The sequence below is a fragment of the Petaurus breviceps genome, unplaced genomic scaffold, assembly GCF_028583685.1.
Source record: "Petaurus breviceps papuanus isolate PSGF00001 unplaced genomic scaffold, PetGlider_PUasm1.0 40, whole genome shotgun sequence".
In the NCBI taxonomy this organism is placed as follows: Eukaryota; Metazoa; Chordata; class Mammalia; order Diprotodontia; family Petauridae; genus Petaurus; species Petaurus breviceps.
The window spans coordinates 6,469,887-6,478,102 of record NW_027186315.1 but is presented as its reverse complement, the minus strand read 5'-3'; the positions used below and the strand labels follow the sequence as shown (position 1 = coordinate 6,478,102).

The following is an 8,216-nucleotide window of genomic DNA, read 5'->3' as shown; positions in this document are numbered from 1 at the left end:
GATTAAGTGATTTATTTGGGGATAACATATTATAAGAAAACATGCCTTATGTTAACAAAGTCTAGAAAACTAAAAGTGATTACCCTTGTGCATATAACATTGTACACAGAGCTTTACAAATTTCAAAATGATCATTAAACACTAATGTTTTCTCAAACACATCAGGAATGGGTGATAAAATAAATACATCTATTTGATCTGGTTTTTTTTTTTAGCATTATCTATCTTATTTATGCCTGCGTAAGGATATATGTCACAGCACACACCCCTCAGGAGTGAAGTGGCCACCATTTGTCCAAGGGGCCACAGCTGGGGATGTACTTAACTCCACAGCCATCAGGAATAAGTTGATTCTCATCTATCATATCCTCAAATCCATCAGCATTGAACATGGTGAAACCCCATTTCTTGGAGTTGTGGATCTTCTGGGGCCAGGGAACTTGAACGTGGCTCTACGCAAAGTTTCAATCACATGTTCTTTATTCTGGACCTTGGTTCGAATCGACATGATAACTTGGCCAATGTTTACATGGGCTAAAGTTCCCTGGGGCTTCCCAAAGGCTCCCCACATGCCAGTCTGGAGCCTATCATCTCCAGCACATGACAACACCTTATTGATGTGGATGACATGAAAAGGATGTAGCCACACATGAATATGAAAGCCATGCTTGCCACAACTCTTCACCATGTACTTGTTGGCACAGATCCCAGCGGCCTCTAAGGCTTCGGATGACAGCTGTTCGTATTCATCTGGCACCATGTGGCCACACAATGGAAATTCATCCACTTTTGCTTTCTTTCTACCAAGATCAAAGATTCTTATCTTGGCATCAGGAACTCCCCTGCAGAAATGGGATGTCAGGTATGGCTTATTTTTACAGTACCCATAGCAGCGGGCAGGACGAAGGCTCTTTGCGTTGGCACCATCAAGGACTGTATCTTGCCACAGGGGAAGGGCTGCTATGTTTTTTAAAATGTGTTTTTGCAGTATTGTTAAACAAGAAGTGCTTAAGTATTAGTAACAAATAACCGATTCCAACTCTGCTAAAAATTGTCCAATATTCAAGACAACTATCAGGGATAACATTTGGGGCACTTCTATTTAACATTGATAATGTCTCCATAAATGACAAAAAATGAATTTAGTAAAAGGTGTGTTCTTTCCAACACTTCAAGTAAAAGTTTTCTGTTCTTTTGGTCCTTTTTTTGTATATGCTTCTTGAAATCAATAATTTCATTTGTTTTCTCAGCTGGAGCTTCTGAAAATCTAAATGAGTAATTGATTTATAATTTGATATTTATGACTAATAGTATGTTTAAGTATGTAAAATTTAGTTGAATTGTGTCATTTTCAGCTGATCTTTCACAAATATTTCAGTTTTAGTTCAAGCCCTAAATAACAAAATTATTTCAGTGAGTTTTCAATAAATAGTATTTTAGGTAGTAGGCCAAGAAAGTCTGATCAATAATACCCTTGCCAAGAGGATTCTAGGAAGATGGCAGGGTAGGTGAGAAAATTCCCAGTTCTCAAGATTTTGCTGCACAAAAAAGATAAAACAGTGCTGCAGGGCAAACATAGAGGTAAAAATAAATAAGAGATAGGGCAGAACAGAAATCCTGGGACATTTTTAGAAGATTTGAAAATTTTCAAAGATTAGAAAAAAAATTCCAGGTTGGTCCTTGTGAAGAGCAAATCCCTCTAGGCAAGGTAAAGTTTAACCAACAAGCTGCAAGCCCTAGGGTTACCTCAGATGTGAGCCTGCTTCAGCCCCAAGACACAGGAAGGTTTAACCCCAAGAACAATGAGGAAAGTTGGGTGTCTGAGTTTATGAAGATCAAGTGAAACTCAGCTGACTGGGAATGCCAGACCAAGCTGTGCTGTAGAGATGGGACTGGATGAGAAGGAACCAGCTTAAGCCTGATGAGTGCAGAAGCAGTAGGGTGGGGACACCATTTGCTGTGGTCACTTACCAGAGGCTGAAGCTCTTGGTTTGGGATCAAGGTCAGAGAGTCCAAATGAAAGAAGATCTGGGGCCAGGGATAATATCCACAGCTTTCCCCCACCCACCATTGCACAGGCAAACAAGAAAGAATCTAAAAATAGAGAGCTACTATGCTAATGGAGAACAGGGTTCATCTTCAGAGGAGGGTAGTGAAGCATAGAAACTCGCTTCTACCCAAGGGTAACATTAAATGGTCACCTGTCCAAAATGAATTCATAGAAGAACTTAAAAATATATTTAAAAATCAAATGAGAAGGTTGGGTAGGTGGTGCAATAAATAGAGCACCAACCCTGGAGTCAGGAGGATCTGAGTTCAAATCCAACCTCAGACAATTAACACTTACTAGCCATGTGTGACCTCGGGTAAGTCACTTATCCCCAACTGCTCTGCCTCCCCCCTCCAAAAAGCAAAACAAAAAACAAAAACAAAAAAAAAATCAAATGAGAGAGAGTGAGGAAAAATCAAACACAAAAAGAACAATTCAAGAAAACAAGATTATGAAAAGAAAGTCAATCAATTAAAAAAGGAGATCCAGATTGTTTTTTTAATTTTATGTTTACTTTTAGTGTATATCATTCATTTCCACAAGATTTTGAGTTACAAACTTTCTCCCCATCTTTCCGCTACCCACCACCCCAAAGCAGTGATCTCACTGTATACCACCTCCCCCAAATTGCTCTCTCCTATATTTTCCCCCATGGCCTCTCTGACTTTCTGGTAAGTCAAGATGGATCTCCATACCCCAGGGCCTACATATATTATTTCCCAGCTGCATGCAAAAAAAATTAATACTTTTATTTTTTTTATGTTTAAAAAAATAAAATTTATTTATAGTTTTTAACATTCATTTCCACAAGATTTTGAGTCACAATTTTTTTTTCTGTCTTTCCCCTACCTCCCACCCCAATATAGCCAGCCTACAAAATAACCTTTTCCCCAGACTGTTCTCTCATATCCTCCCCCATCCCACTCCCTACTTTTTAGTAGGGCAAGATGGATTTCTATACCCCAGTGTCTGTATATCTTATTTCTCAGTTGCATGTAAAAGAATTTTTTTTTAATTTTAACATTTGCTTTTAAAACTTTGATTTCCAGATTCTTTACCTTCTTCCCTTCACACAAACCTGCAATGGGAAGGCAAGCAATTCAATATAGACTGTACATGTGTAGTTATGCAAAATGTTTCCATAATAGTTATATTGTGAAAGACTAACTATATTTCCCTAAATGCTGTCCTGCCCCCTCACTTATTCTATTTTCTCCATTGACCCTTTGTTGGGGGCCAGGGAGTAATGGTATATGGGCTAGTGCCTGCTTGCTTGATGTATGACCTTAAAAGGTAATGAATAGAGCTGTAGAAGATGATTGGCTATGTGTCCCTATAAGTTGTCCTGATACGGAAGTTCAGAGCATTCGCGATGTAGCTGAGCCTGAATAAACAACTCCTGCGAACCTCGGGTATTCTGTCTGGTAATTCCTCCTAGGAGGCCGGTGACGGTGACGACTGAAGACTTACCATGGGTAAGTAAGAGGACGGGATATCAATAGCCCACCACAACTGGCGCCCAACGTGGGGCCTGGGTAGGGTCCGAGAAGACCGTCTGGGCTGTAACTAGCTCTCCAGACAGCCTCATCAGTAAAAGAGTACCTTTGAGAAGATGGGAGGGGCAATGAGTGCAGGGGCAATAAGTATCCCCGCAATTTTACCCAAGGAGAAAGGAGTTATTGCCGCGCAGCTTTATAAGATATGCGCGAAGGGCGGCGTAAAGATACCAATAAGAACGTGCCGCCAGTTTGTAGAAAAAATATGGACCATCTGCCCCTGGATACAACATGCGGGGGTGCAGGCAGGCAGATGGGCCGTGGTGGGACAACAAATGGCTTCGTATGAAGAAACAAACCCGGGGTCATTAACCCCAACTGATTTCAACGTTTATAGAATGGTGGACTCGGTACTCAACCCAAAACCCTTGCCCCTGTCCTGCCCGGTGAGTACTCAAGTTGGGACATCCTTAGCAGGCTCCTCTGGTGAGGAGTCAGAGGAGGAGTCAACTAGCCGACCTCCTCAATATCCATGGGAGGAGATGAGAAAGGCAGAGAGGAAATTAGCAGGCGAGGAAGATGGCGACAGCTAAGGAGCTGGCTCCGCGCGCTGTTCGTTGGGAACAAGAACCCGGAAAGGAAAATTAGCAGGCGAGGAAGATGGCGACAGCGAAGGAGCTGGCTCCGCGCGCTGTTCACTGGGAACAAGAACCCGGAAAGGAAGAGGCGGTGGCGCAGCAAAAATTAGAAAGGAGGAAGTGCATGACTTCGACGCCTACAGGGCGTCGCCTAGGAAAAAAGAGGAAGTCCCTACATGGGAGGCGGCCGCCTGGGCTGCCGAATGGGTGGAAGGAAGCCGTCCTCCTCCCTTCAACCCTGCCGGAGGCCTGATCACTTTCAAGAAGCAGATAGATAACTTAAGCCCCACACCTACGGGAGTGGTTACTAAAAGCCTCAAACATGCACTTGAGAGGGGAGAAGAGGTAGAATGGGAAGAGTGGGATATGTTCCCCATTATTACTGACCCACTGTCTGGACAACGACAATACGCTCCCATTCCCTATAAGATGTTAAAAGAGCTTAAGGAAGCAGTCACCAAATATGGCCCTTCTGCCCCATATGTGCAGAGATTATTGCGTAACATGCTGGCTATTGCCCCCTGGACCCCGGCAGATTTTGATGAAGTTGCCGCCTCCTGCCTTGAGCCTGCCTTACACCTGGCTTTTAAAGCTCAAACCCGGAGAGAGGCTAGGAAACTAGTAAAAGCCTGAGGATATAACCCTCCGGAGGATGCCGTAGATCTTATCTGCGGGGCCGGGATATACTCAGAGCCCCGCATACAAGCTAATTACGGCCAAAATGAGACGGATGCAGTGAGAGAAGCCCACGTGGCAGCATGGCAAAAAGTAGGAGCCAAACAGGGAAGTAAGGGCGGGGCTAAGCTAGTAGGGTTTAGACAGAAAGCCGAACAGTCCCCCCTTTCCTTTGTCAATGAAGTCCAGGAGACCATAGCCCGGGTAATGGGGACTGGCCCTGGCACGGAACTCCTAATCAAACAATTGATAAGAGAAGGCCTCCAGCTGAAGGGCGCCGCTGCCCTGGCTACCTTACCCCCCGAGGCCCCCCTGGAAGAGATCATAGATAAGTTAATGGATCTCCCTAAGGAAGACTCCATTCAGGCCCTTGTGACCGCTATGGAACAGAGAGAGGAGAATTTAGTGGCCGCTTTGCAAAAGATGAGCTTAGGGTCGAGTAAGAAACCAGTTTGTTTTAATTGTGGAAAACCGGGTCATGTCAAGGCTCAGTGCCGCGCCCCAACTCGTGAGGCCACGCCCAACTGCTATTGCTGCGGGAAGCCCGGCCATATTGCGAAGTTTTGTAGAAACAAAAACCAGGGAAACGGCAAAAAGGGGGGTCCGGCCACGGGGCACTCCCTTCAAAAATAAAAAAGCGGCCCCATGATATATGAGACTGTGAAGGTATGGGCCGCGGAGAGAGACCCCGCTTATCATATGGCCCCCTGGGAGACCTTAGCTGTACCCTCCCGCCTTCACAAATTTCCAGCCTTAATTACAGGACCTGAAGGTTATACTGATTTCATTACCCATACTCAAGTTGCTGAGGGTCCAGAAGCTAGTATTATTTTGACCAACCCTCACCCATATCCAATTGATATCCAAAGAAACCAAGCAATAGGAAAGGCTTTGCCCTTGTCTGATTCCCCGTTTATGGAGAGTGGGAAGGCCTGCAGAGTGTATTGGGTGCGGTCTGTGACAACGGACCGCCCCTTCCTTGAGGTGTTAGTAGAAGGAATACCCCTCACAGGAATCATGGACACAGGGGCAGATTGCTCAGTTATAAATCAAGGCCAATGGAAGACTGAATGGAGCTTGACCAGTTTGGATCAACAAGTGATGGGGGTCGGGGGTAAAAAGGCAGCCCCCCGGGCAGCAAGAGCTTTAACATGGGCAGTTCAGGAGAGGACGGGCCGTTTCTATCCCTTGTGCCTCACTGATCTTCCCTATGCCTTATGGGGGTGGGACATTTTGAGTCAACTTAACCTGTCCCTGGCTACCCCCGATAGCATAGTGGGAAACTAATTGGGGCCACCTTTGAGATGAGCCACGCCCCTGAACTAACATGGGCTAACCCAGACCCTGTCTGGGTTGAACAGTGGCCCCTAACTCAAGAAAAGCTCATCGCCCTTAAAGAAATTGTTCAGGAGTTATTACAACAGGGAAGAATAGAACCCTCCTTTAGCCCATATAATTCTCCTGTATTTGTGATAAGAAAGAAAAGTGGAAAATGGAGGATGTTGGTAGATTTGAGAGCAGTGAATTCCTGCTTATTGCCCATGGGGGCATTGCAGCTTGGCTTGCCTACCCCTACTGCCATTCCACAAGAATGGGAGGTGATTGTAATAGATATAAAAGATTGCTTTTATAGTATTCCTTTGCACCCCAAAGATCGGGAAAAATTTGCTTTTTCAGTGCCTGCAACCAATTTTCAATCCCCCAGCCAACGATATCAATTCAAGGTACTGCCACAAGGAATGGCCAATAGTCCCACCTTGTGCCAATATTACGTGGCACACATTTTAGAGCCCATTAGAGGCCAGTTTCCAAAATTAATGATTATGCATTATTTGGATGATATATTGATTGCAGGCCCAACCATGACGGCAGTACAAAAATGTCTTCAAGTTGTTATACAGAGATTACAAGATAGAGGCCTCCTGATAGCCCCAGAGAAGGTTCAAAAACAATATCCATATGAATATCTTGGACATAAGATTTTTCCAGGCAAAGTAGTTCGGCAGCTGCCCCCTATTGCCTTGGAGAAATATGTGACTTTGAATGATTTTCAGAAATTGATTGGGGCCATTCAGTGGTTAAGAGCAACAATGCCTGTCCCATAAACCTTAATGCAGCCCTTATATGAGATCCTTAGAGAAGATTCAGACCTTTCCTCCCCCCGCCAATGGACTCCATCTGCCCGACAATCTATAGAGGAAATAATGAAAAGGACAAACACCTGGCTAGTGAGGGTGAAACCAGCTTGTCCAATTTATTTCCAAGTCCTAGCAGATGAGGGCCCAAGCTGGGGATGCCTTTTCCAAGAACATGGCTGCCTCGAATGGCTCTATCCAAAAACACAAAAGAATACCTTAGCTAATAAGTGGGAATCTCTAGCCCTTTTTTGTCTACAAGCATTGGAGCATTGCCGCACCGTTTTTGGTTGCGATTATAGGCTTAATATGAATATTCCCTCAGAAACCGTTCGTGCTTTGGCCCAGGAATCTTTAAATTGGGCCACTCTTTTGGTTTCGGTTCCCTTAGGAAGACTTAATCCACCTCCAATTCTTAGGATGTTTGCGGAGCTGAAGTTAGCCAGAGGCAGATCCATAGTTTCCCCACAACCTGTAGAGGGCCCCAATGTGTTTACTGATGCCACAAAAATGAATCGGGCCGTTGTATGTGATCCTCAACGCCCAGCCACCTGGGTGTATACTACCCCTTATAGTTCTACTCAGAAGAATGAAATGTTTGCCATTCTACAAGCCCTAGAGCTTTATAGGGATGTTTCTTTTAACTTAATAACTGATAGCTTGTATTGTGCCCAGTTGATGCCTAGACTAGAGGATGGCTATATTTCCAAGAATACATCAGTTCTTGACTTATTAGTTCAGTTACAAAAGGCCTTGTGTGATCGTACACATCCCTTCTATGTGATGCATGTGTGCTCTCATGTGTCCACCGAAGGGCCTATATTCTCTGGCAATGATGCAGCTGATAAAGCCCTCTATGCAATACACTCAACTCCACCCGAGATGGCTCATGAGTGGATTACCCTTCTGGCGCTGCTTTCCCTGTTGGTGATCACGAGTGGAGAACCCCGATGGGGCATCCTGACTGCCTTTCCCCGTGCGATCCTGGTTAAACACAATACCATGGTGTTCCCTCGCATATTCACAACCAATGTGAGCCTGGATTTTCCCTTCCTGCCATTTGATCCAACTTTGGCCCCAAAGACCAAAAATAGGACTATAATTTTGCCAAAGACCCTATGCTTTCAGATCGCGGAGCATGACAAGAATTATAGTAACCCCTGCATAAAACTTTTGCCCCAGGCGGCTGTTTGGCTAGATATACCCCAGTGGGGGAACAACC

The 8,216-nt window shown here is 44.7% G+C and overlaps 1 pseudogene; it reads right to left on the bottom strand.

The window, feature by feature from the left end:
- Positions 1–269: 269 nt before the first annotated feature.
- LOC138170880 (large ribosomal subunit protein uL16-like) lies at positions 270–887 on the bottom strand (annotated as a pseudogene).
- Positions 888–8,216: the final 7,329 nt, after the last annotated feature.